Source organism: Cupressus sempervirens, chromosome 9 (assembly GCF_028749045.1).
Source record: "Cupressus sempervirens isolate cs-2001-9-10 chromosome 9, ASM2874904v1, whole genome shotgun sequence".
Classification (NCBI taxonomy): domain Eukaryota; kingdom Viridiplantae; phylum Streptophyta; class Pinopsida; order Cupressales; family Cupressaceae; genus Cupressus; species Cupressus sempervirens.
Window position 1 is genome coordinate 438,415,682 of NC_143126.1, and position 17,729 is coordinate 438,433,410.

General features: G+C 33.4%; 1 pseudogene; it reads left to right on the forward strand.

The window, feature by feature from the left end:
* Positions 1 to 4,686, forward strand: part of LOC149539181 (DNA mismatch repair protein MSH2-like) — an 81,345-nt pseudogene extending 76,659 nt beyond the window's left edge.
* The last annotated feature ends 13,043 nt before the right edge of the window (positions 4,687 to 17,729 follow it).

Consider the following 17,729-nt stretch of genomic DNA (forward strand, 5'->3'; position numbering starts at 1 on the left):
CAAGGAATAGAGTGCCCCTAGTTATAATATGCTATTCAAGAGGATTTTTTGTGAGGGATGCGGTAGGATTGAATAGTGGTCAACAAGAGGATGAGGGAGATAGATGGAAGCTAGGATGTGAAAGGTTAATGAGGTAGAGGATAAGGAGGATGGGTAGATGAGGCCAATGGAGGGATTGGATGGATGAAAGAATGGGTAGATAAAGGATAGGTGGATACAAACTTTGATGGAAAATGAATTTCAAAGAGATGACCAAAAGCATGTATCTAGTGGTGGACTTTATTTGTATCAAGATCTAAAGGAGGATGGTGAGTGAAATGGATAAGATGTGGTGGGTATGGTGGGATGAGATGGGGATGATGGGTGATGGAATGTGCCCCCAAGTGTATAGAGCATTTGGATGGAGGGATTACGGATGATGCTTGTTTGCCAAGTTTTCACCATGATACTTGTCCAAGGTGCCTGAATTGCCAAGTTTTCACCATTGGACGATTTTTTTATTTTTTTGTTTTATTTTTTTTGACTTTTTTGATGCATTTTGACTCATAGATGTTGGTAGGATGGATGGAAAAGGATTGGATTGAACAAGTGGAATGATGGGTGGGAGTTTGGCAGATAATGGATGGGAAGACATAAGTCTTGTGGGTAAATGGATGAGGAAAATGGAAAGATCATCATTGGCACACATCTTGAGAGGTGATAAAGTAGTGGGAAAGATGGTATTGAATGAGGTTAAGGAGAAAATGGAGGAAGAGAAAGATAAGGACTAAAAGTAGAGTTGGAAGATGGAGGATGGGAAATTTAGGATAAGAAGCATATGGACTAAGAGTGGATTGGGGGGATGAAGGATGCATATATGGGGATGTGGATAAAGGATGAATGGATGAGGCTTTTTGAGTAGCATGAATGGATGCCAATTGAGATTTTTCTTTGAGATGCATTTCTTTTATGAGAACCTTAAGTATCCACATGATTTTTGACTTTTGTAGCTTGGGCCTTTGTGGCTTCTTGAGTTTTTCTTTGATCGGGATTAAATGTTTCGCTTTTGGAACATGTATTTTAGAAGGGATATGTTGAGACTTGGATTTTTATGGATTTTTGGATTTATGCTTTTGGATTTTGGCATCCAATATGCTTTTATTAGCCATGGTATGGGAACAAGAGCATGGGGGATATGGAGGGATTGTGGATGGGGTGATATAGGGTGAAAGTTGGAAGGGATTTAAGGGCGAGTGCCTTTGATGATCTAGCTAGAGTATTTAAGGGGATGGAAGGATAGATTGGAACATGGGATATGGATGGATATAATTGCCCAAAATGGATGGCGAGAATGAAGGATATGGGCCCAAAATAGATGGAAACAGGGAAGGAGTAGGTCCCAAGATAGATGGAGGAGATAAAGGATTCATATTAGATATATAAGGACCCAAAATGGATGGAAAGGGTGTGGGATGTAGATAAGGTATATATGGACCCAAAATGGACGGTTGAAAAGAAGTAGGATAAGGGCCCAAAATAGATGTAGAACAAGATGGATGGGAGCTTTGGGGTGAAGGTGGAAGAACTTGGGACCATGCAGGAATAGTAGGGATACCAACATCTAGAGACACATTTTTATTTCTTTCTTTAATATGGTGTTCATTATTTAGAACACAAGATGTGAGTCCATTACTAGTTGAAGGAGTGGAAGCTTTAGATATGATAGCTAGTCCTTCTTCTATGGATATATCATCATGGATTATGGGATTTGTATGAGCATGAAGCAAAGGGGATGGAAGGAGAGGATCTTGAGTTGGATGGGTTGATGGAAATGGATCTTGAGATGGAGCAGGTGTGATGGTGGGATTCAGATATAGAGGGGATGGTGGGATCTTCTGTTGTGTCAAGGGATATTTCAACATGCTTTTGGACAAGATCTTGATAGGAATGGGTGGGAGTGGATGGTATGATAGTAGAAGTGTGGATGGTCTTTTTAAGTGAGGTAGATGGATGAGTAGGAGTTTCTTCAATGGGGATGAGCTAATGGGGGAGGGACTCATGAGGTTCATTATATGGGATTTGGGTAATGCTAGGAGGAGGAGATGTGGATGGGATTTGGAGGGATTCGATGGATGGGAGGTAGGAGATGGAAGGGGTTTGATAAGTGGGGTGGATGAGATAGGGATGATAGCGATAGGACGATGTAAGAGGAATGATGGGTGTGGGAGATGGAGTTGCTTTGGGTTTCCTTGTAAAATTCCTTGGAGACGAGTATGTTAGACTGGGAGGAGTAAGGGGATTAAGGTGCTGCATTGTAGAACTAGAATTGGTTGGAGGATTTGGAAGAGATTGGGATGGTGGATTTGGACTAGGGATATAGCTACTAGAATTTTTCTAGAATGGTGGAGGCTGGGAGATGAAGGTAGAGGAAGATGGAGATATGACTAATGTATAAGAGGAATATGTGGGCACAATATAAGGAGGAGGTAAGGATGAGGATAATAATGGATTTCCCTTGTCAAAGGTAGGGTAGGGAGTACTGGTGGGTATGTTTGGAGGAGGGATGGAGTGGTTTGGAGGAATGATTGGAGTTGGGAGGATGTTTGGAGGAATATCTCTAAGGCTTTCAATATACCCGTCATAGTCCAACAGATCATCATCATCATTGGAATAGGATGAGGTGGGAGAAAAGGTGGGATGACCAAACTCATCGCAATAGGATTGTGACATGATGTTTTAATGATGAGTTGGATGGGGATGAAGGATGAATACGAAAATGCAGATTAGGATAAGTTGGGAAGCTTAGATTTGGATTTGGATGATGAGTTGGGTAGGGATGGGATGCTGCATAGTTAAGACATGGAGAGAAAAGGGAAGATTCTATGGAAGACCTCAGGAATGATGATGCTAGAGGAAAGCTTGGAAGCTTGGATGAATCTTGGATGAGGCAGTGACTATGCTAAGTATGCCCTTAATTTAGGTTGAATGATTGACCAATGGTTGGGTTGTTGCGAATGAACTTGCTAACAACCATTTCAAAGGATAGAGAAGTGATCTCTTTAGCAAAATGATTTGATTTTTTTCTTTAAACATGGGGAGGATGTTGAACACACAAGCATGTCAAACACACCAATAGCCCTATAAGGTTTGCTAGGATATACAAGATTAGCTAGGGGTGTCCTCGATATATGCAAGGCACGTGAGGCCCAAATTTGTAAATGAAACCAAAAAGATGTCACACAGCCGAGAGGAGCGGTAACCCACTTCTCCTCTTTCACTTCTCAAGGGTATAAAGTTCCTTGAGGCTTAGCTCGAGTGACAAAATCTTGATCCCAAGAGAGGTGTCTTTGGATTCACCTCTCGATCTTTATACTTCGTCGAAATGCTGGAGTTGAGGTCATCCCAAGGGGTGATGAAATCCCCAAACAAACCTCCTAAAAAGTGTAAAACAAGACCACATACATGATCTTGGGATTAAAAGACACGCGTTCATTCCAATTGATGATTTAGATTTTGTAAGCTATGATTTGTAGACACTCGTGATTATGGCATACAATGTTCATTCCAACTTGACAACGTCATCAACATAATGGAAATCGAGAAGTCGTCAACATAAGAAATGCAAACGTCATTGAAATGTGTCAAAATCATGCAATGTTCATTGATTTTTAGGCATTCAAGATTGAGTTAAAGTGTTTTATGTCCAAATTGGAAGTGTGAGATATTGCAATGATTATTTGATACTTTGCATTCAAGATTGTGTTTGTTGTTTTAAGCATGTATTTCAATAAAAAGCTTGATTTTAGTCCATGGCATTCGAGAGTGATTTGAGCGCATTCATGTAATGAAAGATGTGTTTAAACATGCAAGTTCATTCTAAGAGAAACCTACAACAAACATGATTAGGTTTGTACGATGCTCCAACCTGTAATGCTACAAAAAAACAATTTGATTAGCTATCCAAAAATTTCCAAAATCAAAGCTTAACTATGGGAAAAAAAAATTTAACTTTTTTTGTTAATTTTCATAGGCGTAAAAATGATCAGAATTACCCCTATCTTGCATAACTACCAAAAGTTAAAATTTGATTTATACTTTTTAAAAAAAAATTTAAAAAATTTAAAAAAAAAATTATAAAAAAAAAAAAATATATATATATATATATATATATATATATATATATATATATATATATATATATGATTATGATTTGATTATGATAAATATATGACAACAAAACCTACAAAAAACCAGTTAGAATAAAAACATGCACCAGAAAATGTAAGAAATTTGAACCAAGCAGTTAGAACAGCAAACCCACAAGTTTAAGCAGCAATCCTGCAGGCGCAGGAACGCAGTAAAAGGTTGTAGGAACGCAACACAAGATTGTTAAAAAAGATAGGAAATGAGGCCGCAGGTTAAAAGGTTGCAGAGCGATCCCGCAGGTTCTTGGGAGAGCATTCCCACAGAGATATAGGTCAGCGAGTTTGAAGGAAAAGGAGAAAATTGGTTTTCTGTGATTGACTACTTTGGACCAGCCTTCCCGCAGGTTTTAACAGTGATCCTGCGGTCACAGATTCGCATTCTCGTAGAAAAATGTTTGGCGAGGATGCAATTCTTTTTGGAAATGTGGTAGAAACTAGTTGGGGGTTTGCGTTCCTACCAACAAATAGCCACGTTCCCGCAGTCGCGGGATCACATTCCTAGGGTCGCGGGATCGCAAGATAAGCTGGTTTTGAAGTCTTCAAAAATGAAAAATGATGAGATGGCAGGGAGCGTGATTTCCAAAAGGTGACCTATGTACCTACAGCAAGATCAACAAACTTATCAAAAAAACACACAAGCAAACAAGGTTAATTTGGTTAGTTAACACAAAAAACTCAAAAATTGATTAGATTGACCCAAATGTGGGCTCTCACCGGGCGTGCCAAAATGTAAAGCTATAATTCTATATGCTTAAGAAACACAATGTTAGAAAGAAAGCATTCAAACACATAAAATTAAGCCACACTTATGATAAGACAAAGAAAACAATTAAGGAATGCAAACCAAAAGGAAAAAATACTCCATGCTTCCTTGATTTTGTAGATGTGTCCTTTGATGGAGATGTATGCTCAATTGCTTGCTCAATTGCTTCAATGTTGGAGATGGATAATGGCAAATTGGTAGCCTTGTGAGCTCTCAATTTGGCATTATGAGGGTATGGTTGATGGCTTTGTTTCTCAAAATGACATTATGGCTTTGCATGAAGGATTGTGTTTTTCAAACTAGCATGATAACTTTACTAAATGCATTGTGTCTTAAATGGCTTGGGAGGGGATTCCTTAAATAGGCAAAGGGCTTGATGGATCAATGGCTAGGATGGAAGGAAAGGAGAAAGCTTATGGAGGGCTCAAATTGAATGAGAGGAGAGCACATGGATTGTGCTTCCTTATAGCCAATCAGGGTGTGACACATGTCACAAGGTCATTGGTTAGAGCAAGAGGGGTTGAAGGGTCAACAAAAGAGGCTCAAAGCTCATAAAGACCCTCATAATGGCTTGTAAGAGCACTAAATGGGCTTGTAAGAGTCATTCATGGCTTTGTGGGAGCACTTATGGCTTGGTGGTTGGGATATTTTGAGGGGATAGACTTTAGCTTGGCTTAGGAAAGTCTTAATCTCATTTAGGATTGTGCAAATGATTAGGGGATGGGTTAGGCTTGGGTTAGGATTAGATTAGGGATGTTAGAGATGTGCAAGTGGATGGTATTGATGAGGGTGGGTGAGTTAGTGACTAAGCTAGGTTAGTATGGGTGGATGGGGTGGATTAGGCTAAATGGAGGATTAAGGATAGGTTAGGGGATATTAGATTTTAGATATTTTATTAAAATTTTTATTCAATAAAATGGGAGTATGGAATTAAATTGAATAGATTTAATGATTTATTCAATTTAATAGGGGAAGAGGGATTTAATTGATAAATTGATTTTGGGTGATCATTTGATTTTATCAATTGGACTATAGTTAATTAAATTAATTAATTAACTAGGGGATGATGATTAATTAATTAAATAATAAATATTCAATCAATAATGCCTTAGGAGATGACTAAATATGATTACCTAGTGATGTAATCAGATTTGGGTGTCTACAAAAGGTGTCTTATGAAAGTGCAACATTATATATAAATGATGGATTTTAATGTAATAATTTTAGTGGTTTCTCCAATAAATTAACATCGATATATTAACATGGATCTACCAAGTGAAGCTAAGAAATGTCTTGGGGAAATCATTTGTTTAATAATAAAAAGTGAGGAACTCCTCTAAATAGTTTATGAACAATTGATGACATTGTCAAAAATATATAGCAATGTATAGTACTCATAATTAAAAAGGGAGCAAATGATATTGATTATAGATTACATATTATAAAATCTTATTGATAAAGTAATATCATTGGTAAAGGAATAAAGACCATAAGAGAACACATTCATCTTGTTGAAGTATGGACCTACATACGGTTATCAATATGACATGTTTTGAAGAAATATGACTAGAAGAGGAAGTCAAAAGAAATATTGGCAATATATGAATCTTCATTGATTAAAATATTTATCTAGGGAATAATTCACCATCTTATCAACAACGAAAATCAAAGATGAGAATATCCATTGAAGGTACTTGGACTTTTCGAGATAGAGCTAGGGTTTTGGCAAAAAATAATAATAGAATTGGAAAGCCTCATTGATAAAGGTTTCACACTTCTTGTTAGTGAAATGAAAGTTGAGTGAACATCAATATAGTATTGCACGACTTCTTCAATAAGGAATAATTAAGTATGAAAGGGAGAACATGAGGGATATAACATATTGAATAATGATATATGAGTCCCATAAATACTGGGAATATTGAATATTTATATTATGACATGAATTAAGAGGTAGAAGAAGATTTCATGTGTTAGTTCAACATAGAAATCTAAATGCAATCATTTAATGACCATTTTGATATTGATTAAAGGCTACACAAATGAAATCTAACTATGCTAAATTGAGATCATTACACTTAATGCATTGCATGAATGACATCTTGATGTGAAATTGCACATGATGGGAAAGTATAATGCAAAGAATTGAAAGAAAATTCTAAAGAGCCAACCCAAAAATATCTTCACAAGCCAAGTAGGTTTCTAAATCACATTGAAATTATTTTTACTTATAAATAAAAGAAAAATGGAGCAAATATAAAAGAAACTCAGGGAAAGGAAACAAAAGGACCAACCAAATATTACAAAAAGCCCTAAGGAAGCTAAGGCCAAAAGACACAAAAGAGAGGGTAGGCACTTAAAAATATATTTGATGGACTAATTCCATGAGTCTAGCCTCAAATCTAAGAGATTCTTGTAGAATAAACATCACATAGACAAACTAGGGGACAAATTTGAGAATGTAAGAGATGTATGGATAAAGATACATTAAGGTTATGAGATGTTCATATATCATTATAAGAGAGTTTACTATTGAGTTGATTCAAAACTCTTGAATGATAATCTTAGAAAGATGGTAGTTCCAAGTGTGTTTGTAAAGATAGACCTAATGATGAGCATTATGAAGTGTTATGATCATTAAAAAAAGCAATTCATGAATCCCACACTAGGGACTACATCTCTCAGATATTTTATCTAGAAATATATCATGACAAGATAATTGTGTTACGTGAATTTATGAATTAATAAAATAGATTTGAAACAATGTACAAGAGATGGAGGCTACCTTTTCATAGGATAAGGGATGATAAGAAGCATATAGTGTTTAACCTATCAAAAAAAGAAATATATAATGTTTGATACAATTTTTAAACATCCATATAGTGTTGACCTAATTTAATACTACCTCAAATGTGCATATTCTTTTGTAGGATAGGTCTTAGGAACATAGGGCCCTCCTCTCATGGATAATTCAGGAATAATCTTGGATACATATATTCAAACTCAAGATATCAAGCCTTTTGATTATGCTAGGTATTTAATAGACTGGATCTACCATGGGTTGGAGGAAACAAAGAACAATTTCAACAATGTACATTTCAAATATTAGTCCTTTTTAATACATGTATTTTTGTATGTCGAGTAGGAGACTAGTTTATGGGTTGATTCAATCTAAGGGTCGAGGAATATGATAAAAAAGGACTCATAAAACTACTTCACCCATGGACCCCTCTCTAAGATAGTAGATTTCCATGGTCTCAATAAGTAAATCTTGAAGAGTAAATTTTCAAACCCATAATTAAGTTTCTTGACCACCCTTATGATCACATCTCGACTCATGGTATCAAAAGATCCCTAAGACTAAAGGAGTTTGACGAAAAGGGGATAATAGACCATAGTTTGAGATATTGGTACTCATATAGAGACTTCATGAAGATAAGGTTGTTTGGAGTTGATGGCATCACTTATGTTTGACCCAAGACAATAACCAATAGGATTTCCTATTCAAAAATCAATAGATAGTTGGTTGCATCCAACACCATGAATCTTATTTCTTATAGGAATCAATCACTAATGATAGGATCCTTGTATTTTTTATATTTTTTGTTTTAAGCACAATGGTTATTACCATGTGGATGGTAAATTATCCAATTATAACATGTTAATACATTAAAATCAAGAATAACTTTGACCTAGAGGGACTCACCAGTCACACCAAGGCCTCTCATTAATTATGCTTATATGAGAATATCCCATTGATTCAATATGACATCATTGGGAATTTGCAAGAGCTAGAAGGTGCTAAAAAAATAGATGCATATGACAATGTAAGCATAGAAGAGGAATGGAAGAGGAACCACAAGTTATTTGAATTGAATATTTGTGCAAATGTAGATCCTATAGTCAGAGATAATTAAATGATTGATCATCTAGAAAAAGTGATTGGTGTAATGCCTACATATATTTTCACAAAAGAGTATTAAAGGCCAAAGAAGAGGGGTGTCAAAGATGTGACTTCTATAAAGCACATGTCACCTAAAGGAGACATTAGATATAATAATGAAGAGAATTCTACAAGGGAAGAATTCTCCACATAGTTTGATGAAGCTTTATAAGTGTTCCTTTATCTAGATGAGTATAGCAAAATCATAATAGGGCATGTGACCATGTAAATGAGATGGATGATGTGAAGTAGTTGGCCTATAATTCTTTAATTTTTGGTAATGATTTTGTTCAATTTGAAGAATTAAAAAATATAAAGAAAGAAAATTAAGATAAAGGATGAATAATATCACCAAATCCAATAGTGAAGATTTAATATAAGAGTTGTAGGCAATGGTAGATAGAAAAATAAACAATGTGACACCTAAAGAGGAAAGAATTTTTTTACAAGATTCAATCCTTTTAATCTATCCAAGTTGGAACATGACTTTAGTGATTAGCATTGATGAATTTATTAAGAAAAAATATAAAGAAAATTTATTACCTAATGATATAGATGGGATTTGCATTGATTGAGGGCATGACTCTAGAAATAAGACTTTGTTGTAGTGGAAACTATATCATCAAGATAAGAGACCAACTCTTATAGACACATATATAAAATTGAAAGTGCATTGCAATGTTGCATAGGATAGATCTAAAATTGAAATACTTGAATCTTATACCTTGTTGATACCACTCTTTTAATGTGATTACACACATCGATGCAATGACATGAACCCACATAAAGGAGATCAATCATAAATATACAATTGTATGAGGGTGGTTTTAACCTTCCACGATGCCTATATATAAAGAATATAATGGGGTGAAATATTTCTTTTATTCTTTGAGCTTAATATGTATTCTTGATATTGAATTGTGAAGCTGAGATGTTGACATGAGATGTGAAAATAAATTAAAAGAATTATCTTATGTATATTTCTCAAGGTATTTTTGCAAGTTAACCTAACTTCCAACAATCACAATGAGCCATAAGGACCAATAATTAATTGGTGCAATCTTAACATTGAAACACTCAAATTTGGGCCCAAATTAGAGGCTCAAGGGTGCCCCAAGTGTCATTGACCATTAAAGGGTTCCCTAGATTCCATTGACCTAATTATTCAAGGAAATATAGCTAGAGATAATATGTCTCAAGTTTGGGGAAACCATTTTTATCACCATGTGGACATACGACATATGAAATTAGCTTTTTAGTCTTTTTATTAAAGATCTTGGATAAGAGGTAGGAGACCTTACACTAAACAAAGGGCTCAAGATAAGTTGTAAATCTTACATAGTTATATTTTACAATGCTACATTGATTATAGACACATAAGAATTAATATAGGCATACGATAGAATAAGACATAATACTCATATTACACATTAGGGATATTAAATTGTATGTTATTTAGATAGTGATATGCACACCATTTTACTGGTACACAAAGAAAGATAATTATATGGTATAAGAAAATCTAGTTTATGCATCTCTTAATTGCCATAAAATTGTCAACTATTCTTGCACAATCAAGTCAAACAACACACATACCTGCCTCCTATGCTACTATAACTAATACACATGTAAAATTGGTCAAATTTATAACTCCCATTTTTATAATCATGATGTGATTATAATATCATCATATTTAGTACTAATAATATTAAATAAAATACTTGATTTAATTATTTACTAATCAATAACCAAATGAATGTAACATTTGAATAGAAATAACACACCTAAAAGAGTCATGCAAGATAAATCTTAGATAATAATAACATATTATGAAAATATATGACATGACTATCCAAGTAGAAAAAAAGACATATAACAGTATCATGAAAACATAATGCACAACTTGTAGACTAAGAGAAAGGAAACAACACTTGTGGACATTACATTATAGTCATAGTCATTGGTGTGGTAAGGAAGGGGTGAAATCAAAAAAAAAAGAGGGGATGGGAGGATGGATACAAAATTAGAATAGTTCAATAAAGAGTCAATATCATGTAAAATATTCACAAATCAAATAATCTTTTAATGTGTTATAAAATTGTATTCTAATCAAGGTGAAGAAATCTTACAATAATAACTAATTTATGCCATTAAAAACATATTTATAGAAGTGATTACAACACTCAACAATAACATAAAATAAAAATACCAAATGAGAAAAAAAGAATTATGTTGAGAAACTCTTTCAGAAAAAGGAAACTCCATCAAATAAAGAGGGCAAAATTGTTAGTATTCAAAGAGATAATGTTATAAGAATATACTTCTCCAAATAAACCTAGAACCAACCATAATCATGAAAGTAACTCACTATAAAATTACCACATTCCATGTATCTAAAAAGAGGGAAAACCATAGTTATTTTCCAAAATAAAAGGCAATACACGACCTGTGAAAATCCATAGCTAAATGTTGACATATTTAAGTATTATACCTAGTAATTTATTCTCGTAGGTCCTAGATTCACAAATTACTTAAGTTTACTTAAGGACTACCTAGGGTCCTTCCTACTTTTGGTTTTGTTATCACATTATCACTATTCAAATTTAAATATTTTTACATCTTTGTTGTCTAGTTATCACTTTATTACTTTTCCACATTTACTAGTGGATGTGCTGCAACAAATGAATTTTTACCCTAGAGGGTGATCAACCTTTAGTGGATACATGATGCAAAAATCTTCCTACCGTGTAGGATGATCCAACTTTTGTGGGTGGTAAGTTATCACTTTATGTATCACATCATGAGATTAAGAAATAATCTTATATATTCTTACATCTCCACTTGGTCTATTTGACCAAGAAAACTCTTTGTAATATAAACCTAGTTGATTTATTCTATTGCATTATTAACAAGAATGCAATTGATTCTTGTCATATTATTTCTCTTTTTTTATTATGTTTTTTATTAGGCATCTAAATCTTGGGTGAATAACTGAGACTCGTGCAATGATAAACAACAAGATATCAAATCTAGAATATCAAAGTATGTGCTATGAGAGAGTTGGGATAAAGATGTACTCACCTTAAGGGTTAGTAGAGGAAGAAACTTTATATCTAGAAAATTCTTATCAAACTTTGTCAAAACTGAAAATAGATCAAGATTTGAAAACTTGAAGATTGTATCTTTTGACTATCAAAATCTCAATTTTGTAGGAATAGGTCAAAATAGGTTTGACTTATACCCAAGTAAAGGTCAAAATTGGTTTGACCTATACCTAGAAAGGATAGATTTGAAAGTATCAAGACTATGATTGATATTATATCTTAAGGTCTGAAAATTTTGAATCCAAAATTCTATGAATCTACACCCACACACAAGAAATAGGAAATTGGTGGGGGAAAGGGGCTTTCCTTGGTCAAGACATGGTATTTATATTGACCTTAGAGTAAAATTAGTAAAATAATGTAAAACATGATAGATTTAAATATTCACCTATCTTATCATACTCTCATAGATAGATACAGATCCATTATATCCACAAAAGTGTATACTTGCTTGAGTGTTGTGTTGATAGAATGTAGGATGTCTTCATATATGCAATGGATCTACGATTTCCAAATTATACATAATGAATGTATACATTCTTGATAGGATTGTATAGAGAATAAGATGAATGAAGAAATGAATATAGATCTCCTCCTTTGATGACCAAACCCTTTTCTTCCCATGGATAAAGGAACTAGATCTATGAAATAAAATACATGAGTGGATGAATGGACACCTTCAATGAATGCTTGTTTTCCTTGAACTCCTTGAATGTAAAATAGTTTTCTTGTAGGTAATGAATTGAGATTTTTTTCTTGTAATGAAGTAGATTTCAATTTATGGATATAAAATTAAGGGGAGAGTGATTTCAAGGTCTAAATTCATCAAGGTTGACTATATTAGGAAGGAAAATGAAAATACCTTACAATGGGCTTGAAACCCACTAAATTTTAGCACCTAAGGTATAGGTCAAACTAGGTCTGACCTATACTTGGTATAGGTTGAACCAGGCCTAATCTATACCCAAAAGGGTGAATTTCAGGGTGGAATTCGAAAAGTGTTAAGATTTCTAAGGAAAGGTGAAAAGATAAGTAGGAAAGTCAAGTGCATAAATGAATCCAAAATCTTAGAAATAACTAAAATGGGACCTGATATGTCCAAGAATTTCCAAATTAATGGGTACTAACTTTTTAGGACTATATATTCATAAATTACAAATATTAAATATATTTCCCATGTCATATGGAATGCTTTACAAGGAACATCTACACATATGAATGATTTAGGATTTTTGAAGTTAATGTCACCTTATCCTACCATTATCTCACTTGAGATTATGCATCGAAATTACATCCAAGATCTACAAAAAATAAAATCAAGTTTGATTACCATTTATTGAGTTCTTCTGAAACCAAGAGAAGTTTTCTATGGTCATTTCCTTTGTAAGAGAATCTACAACATTATATAGAGTGTCAAATTTCTCTATCCAGACCTTAAAATTCTCAAAAAAATTCTTTTATAAATCGATATTGAATATCAAGATTCTTAGTATGAGCATGATACATAGGATACTTGGATAAGAAAATACTAATTTGGATGTCACACATGATCCTCATTTCCCTTCTATCAAACCAATGTCAATACATTATCTTTATAATGATATTGCTTTCTTAGAGGCATGTATAACAACCATATACTATATTTAATTAGTGGAAAAACATTTTTGTATTGCATCTTCTTCATCCAACTCACCGCTCCTTCAAATAAAGTAAATGCATAACCACTAGTGGATCTCTCACTATCTAGGTCACTTGCCTATCTACATTAAATCAACAAATTCCTATAAATGCAATGACTTAACCACACCATCAATATTGTAATAAACCAAATAGTAATGAGAAGAACCTCTCAAATTTCTAAATACCCTTTTAATAAAATATAAATCCTTTTACCAAGATATGACATAACCCTACTTACAACTATCATTACTTGGGATATTTTAGTGAAAACCACTATTTACATTGAACTTCCAACTCCACTAGGAAAAAGTATTTTAGGCTTGTCCTCAAAGTAATCAACATAACTCAACCTCATGTCTGAACTCAACTTAGTATATATAAATCAAATACTAGTTGGCTTACAGTCATTGATATTAAAACTTTGTAAAATAGTATCAACAAACATAGATTAGCGTAACAAAATATTTCTATGAATTTGACCTCTCTCCATCCCAAGAATATATATTATACCCCCTGGTCCTTCATATCAAATGTGTTAGAATATTGAGCCTTTAGTTCTCTAATCATCACCTTTGTGTTACCAATAAATAAACATGTCATCAACATACAAGATAATAATTAGTTTATGATCATAAAAAACCCTAATGTAAACACATTGACCCTCCTAAATCCTCTTGATTCAATGAAAAGGTATAAGAATTCTAGTATCATTGCTAGATTTACTAAAGCAAATACATTAAAAAAACTCCCTCTTAACAACCTACACCCAAACTTCTCTCCTATTATATAATTTGTAAGAAGAAACATAGTCCTTGTGAGGATTCATGTGGTAGGAGCAACCTAAATCAATAAGCTAAGCACCATTACAAATCATGTTATCTAAAATAAATAAAAACATTAGATCATATTAGATAAATTTTTTCATGAAGGAATTAATGTTTTCTTTTTAAAACTTACATTCCTTCATTACATGATTTCTTTTATTAAATTTCCAACATTTTTCTCTTTTTGTGAGTCTTACGATTCCATTAAGACTTATCTCTATTTTTACCTTCTTTATGTGTTATTTTAAAACCTTCCCCATTAAATAAAAGACACATTGGGAGAAAACATTCATGAAATTTATCCTCATATCTTCTAAGAGAAGAATAAAAATCATATTGTTATTTGCCATTGATTCTACAATGTCATTGCTAATGGAAACAACTAGATTTTCCTAAAATCTAAGGAAAGAGGAAAGAAAAAAATGTATTTATCTTTATCATCAAATTTAGTATTGATTGATGCATGCTGACTTAGAATATGATTGGATGCATTCAAATGATCAATAATTGAATCACCATCTTTTATTTTTAAAGAATATAATCTCCTCTTAATATATAACTTTTTAGACAAACTTTTGGTTCGATAAATATCACCTATCGACATGTAGCTTACCTAAGATTGATTATAAAATGAATCATGAAAAAAGTTAATGAGGGGAACCAACTACACATCAAGCTACTGAGAATAATGAATATTGTTATAAAGCTGAAGGGCTTGGTTCCTCAGATGGCCTTTGATGAACCAATTTTGAGTACTTGTCTTACTATTGTTCTCTTAAATACTCATTTTCTGATCCAATGAGCAGTATATCAAATCTTGGGGAAGGAGTTTGTCAATAATACAAATTGGTACCATGTTCCAAGTGATATACTTGCTATGTTTATAGCTATGGGGGTGCTTGCTGAGTTCAATGCGTAGACACCTAAATCTGATTACATCAATAGGTAATCATATTTAGTCATCTCCTAGGACATTATTGATTAAATATTTACTATTTAATTAATCAATCGTCATCTCCTAGTTAATTAATTTATTTAATTAACTATAGTCCAATAGATAAAATCAAATGATCACCCAAAATTAATTTATCAATTAAATCCCTATTCCTATATTAAATTGAATAAATCCTCAAATCTATTCAATTTAATCCCATACTCCCATTTTATTGAATAAAACATTTTAATAAAATATTTAAAATCCAAAAAGCCTTCCTAAACCTTATCCTAACCCCTAATCCAACCCATTGACCCATACTAACCTCACTTAGCCTCCTAACTAAACCATCCCATCAAAACTAAATCACTTACCCCCTAACCCCCCCTTATAAGCTAATCCTAATCCCCTTTCTAATCATGTGCACAATCATAAACATGGGTTAAGACTTGCTAACCCAAGCCAAAGTCAACAAATATCTTCTTGCCTCACCCTCCAACATTTATGACTCTTACACCTCTCCCATCCTCACTCATGACTCTTACATCTCTCTTACATACTCAACCACCCTCATCAAGCCTTTGACCAATCCTTATCCTATCCTCTCACACTCATCCTCCTTGTGACAAGTGTCACCTCCCTATTGGTGCTAAACAAGCACAATCCTTGTCCTCCCTTTTGAGTGCATCCTAACCCTCCCTCACCATCTCATTATCTTGACATCTTGGCCCTCCATTCCTCCAATCCTTGACCTATAAATTGAACCTCCCTCCTTCACCAAAAAAATCCACCTTCCATGCAAAGTTATAATGCTATTTTGAGAGCTCATAAACTACCAATATACCATTATGAATCACTCCATGAATCCATTGTTGAAACCTTGCTTCATTCACTCCATCCATCCATCTAAAGCTTGAGCATAAACTTGTGAGCATACATATCTTAAATTAGGGACAAATCCATTGCATCATGATGTTATACCATTAAGAGCCTACCATTCTTGGTTTGCTTCCTTTTGTGGTGATAACAATTGGTCCTATCTTAAGTGTTAGCTTGTTTAGTATGGTTAATGCTTTCCTTACTAGCTAGTATTCATTTTACACTACTAAACTAGGTGATACACAATGTACCAAATATAAATCTACTTTTTAAAAGGCTCTTCAAGGCAAAATATCTAGAGATTATAGATAAAGTTTTTGCCAATATACAAAGAGAAATGTTTATATGTCGAGCCTATCACCATGATCTTCCTTCATATAGTCAACAACTCATTCCCCTCTACCCACTAATATCAATGCTTGACTCTAATCATTTAATCAGTTGGCTACCAGTTGTGAGGAGAAGTTTTTCTTACTAGCAATTTTATTTTCATATTCGACCAACACCTAGGGGAAATTGGATGGAAGAATACTTGAAAGAAGAATGATTGAATGCCTAGGAGACTAATAAACTCATTACACTTGATTTATTGGAGTTTCTTGCAGAGGATCCTGATGAGTCTTTAGATAGATATGCTTCTCAATCCCCTTTCCTAATGCCAGATGAAGATGAAGAAAAGTAAAAATTACAAGGACTGAGGGAACCACTAAACCATGACCAAAGAGAAAGATCAATAAAGTTTGAATTCATATTGTAATCATGGGAATAATATGCAATTTTATAAATGAATAGATGATAATAATAGAGGCTTGAAGTGATGTTTATACGAAGGATAACAAATCATAGATTATGATAAATGAAAATAACAACATACATTGTCAATTTATCAGAAAAACATTGGTTGATCTTTAGAATTGTAGAGACTACCAATTTTAAGTTAGGGGGAGATATCTTGGAATTTTGAAACAACATCAACCATCAACCAAAAAATGTGATGCAAAAAGAGCTGTGTGTGTGTGTGTGTGTGTGTGTGTGTGTGTGTGTGTGTGTGTGTGTGTGTGTGTATGTGTGTGTGTGTGTGTGTGTGTGTGTGTGTGTGTGTGTGTGTGTGTGTGTGTGTGTGTGCGCGTGCGTGTGTGTGTGTGTATATGTATGTATATATATGTATATATATATATGTATATATATGTATATATGTATATATGTGTATATATATGTATATATATATGTGTATGTATATATCTATATATATGTATATATATATGTATGTATGTATATATCTATATATATATAGGTATGTATATATCTATATATATGTATATATGTATATATCTACATATATACATATATACATATATATACATATATACACATATACATACATACATACATATATATATGTACATACATACATACAT